General features: G+C 30.9%; 1 protein-coding gene across 3 annotated transcripts in view; it reads right to left on the reverse strand.

Moving 5' to 3' along the window:
* Positions 1–2,500, reverse strand: part of LOC136833233 (DBH-like monooxygenase protein 1) — a 1,137,248-nt gene that overhangs the window by 671,190 nt on the left and 463,558 nt on the right. The window lies entirely within an intron of this gene.

Consider the following 2,500-nt stretch of genomic DNA (forward strand, 5'->3'; position numbering starts at 1 on the left):
TTATGAGATGCAAGGAAAAACATTATTATTATTATTATTATTATTATTATTATTATTATTATTATTATTATTATTATTATTATTATTATTATTACTGCAAATAAATTGCCATTTATAATCTAATCCATACACTTATGCTTCATGCGATGTAAAATGAGCAATATATAAAGATAGTATGCATAAAATATTACCTGATATGGAAGATCCGACAAGGTCATGCATAAATATATATATATATATATATATATATATATATATATATATATATATATATATATATATATATACATATACACATATATATATATACACACATGCAAGCGCATGAACATACATACATACATACATAAATGCAGACACACACACAGAAACACATACACTGACATGGTATCAGAAACAAGAAAAATATATTATTATTATTATTTTTATTATTATTATTATTATTATTATTATTATTATTATTATTATTATTATTATTATTAATGTGGAGCAAGTAATGAAACCCGCAATGACAAAAGTACCAACAAGAGTAATAATAAAAAAAACAATAAGAAGCAATAATAATAATAACAATACTGACAAACACAACAACAGCGAATAATGATAATAATAATATACTTTATTTCAACTCAATGCCAAAAACAACTAAAGAATGCAGATGAAACGGATAATAATAATAATAATAATAATAATAATAATAATAGTAATAATAATAATTATGAAACATAAAAATAAATATTTCAATCTCTAGCTGAAAGCAGCAAGTTCAGGACGTTTTCTGTAACTCATATATATATATATATATATATATATATATATATATATATATATATATATATATATATATATATATATATATATATAGAGAGAGAGAGAGAGAGAGAGAGAGAGAGAGAGAGAGAGATATATTGATTTTACCATTTGCAGAAAGAAATGCCTGTTTCTGAAAAATTTTCTTTTAACGAGCTTTTTATTCCCATTTTGAGATGGAGAGAGAGAGAGAGAGGACAGTTACGTTTGTGAAAAAAAATGCCTGTTCACTTGATATACAGCACTATCAGTAGACCTGTGGAGAGATCGAGAGCCCTGCCTGACAGAGAGAGAGAGAGGATAGTTACATTTCATGAAAAGATATGCCCGTTCACTGAAAAATATTTCGTTATCCCAAGAGAGAGTTATTGCGAGGTATGGCGATTTCGAGACGTTGTGAAAGATATGAGATGAAAAATTTGTTATGTTTTTAGAAGGTGTTGTAGTGGCTTTGTTACATTTGTGAAAAGATATTTAGTTCTGAAAAACATCCATTTGCTTTTTATCAAACCTAGAGAGAGTTGATTACATATTGTGAGGGATGTCTACACGGATAAAAAAGTGTCTGTTCACTGATCAGCGTTATCAAAGAGAGAGAGAGAGAGAGACAGTCTATCAGAGAGATATATATATAGAGGATAGTTACATTTGTGAAAAGATATGGCCGTTCACTGAAAAATATCAGCGTTATCAAAGAGAGATATAGAGAGAGAGAGAGAGAGAGAGAGAGAGAGAGATAGTTAGAGAGAGAGAGAGAGTTCCATTTGTGAAAAGATATGCCCGTTTTGAAAAATATTCAGCGTTATCAAAGAGAGAGAGAGAGAGAGAGAGAGAGAGAGAGGATAGTTACATTTGTGAAAAAATGCATTTGTGAAAAATATGCCCGTTCACTGAAAAATATTCAGCGTTATCAAAAGAGAGAGAGAGAGAGAGAGGATAGTTACATTTTGAGAAAAGATATGCCCGTTCACTGAAAAATATTCAGCGTTATCAAAGAAAAAAAAATGCCTGTTCACTGACAAGGATAGTTACATTTGTGAAAAGATATGCCCGTTCACTGAAAAATATTCAGCGTTATCAAAGAGAGAGAGAGAGAGAGAGAGAGAGAGAGAGAGAGAGAGAGAGAGAGAGAGAGAGAGAGAGGATAGTTACATTTGTGAAAAGATATGCCCGTTCACTGAAAAATATTCAGCGTTATCAAGAGAGAGAGAGAGAGAGAGAGAGAGAGAGGATAGTTACATTTGTGAAAAGATATGCCCGTTCACTGAAAAATATTCAGCGTTATCAAGAGAGAGAGAGAGAGAGAGAGAGAGAGAGAGAGAGAGACCTGACTCTTGCTGGCAAAAGGAATAAAAAATCTATGTGAACGACCAGACTCGGGCATACACATACAAGCGAACAAACAGACATAACTGCTGAAATAAAGCTTCCTACCATACAACGCTATTCAGCTCGACAAGAAAAGCAAGAGCAACAAAGGTTTAGAAATAACGCAAACACAGAGAGGAATAAATAGACAGAACTGCATAGAACGGGAAAAGAAAGAAAGAAAAAATAATCTAACCATTAAACGTTAAAACAAAACTCTCCCTAAAATGCACAAACTCTACGAATAAAAAAAAGAAGAAGAAAATGAAAACAGATGATAAGAGATAATCCTAGACTTTCTAGTATCAAAAGGGGGGGAAAG

Source organism: Macrobrachium rosenbergii, chromosome 51 (genome assembly GCF_040412425.1).
Source record: "Macrobrachium rosenbergii isolate ZJJX-2024 chromosome 51, ASM4041242v1, whole genome shotgun sequence".
Lineage (NCBI taxonomy): Eukaryota > Metazoa > Arthropoda > Malacostraca > Decapoda > Palaemonidae > Macrobrachium > Macrobrachium rosenbergii.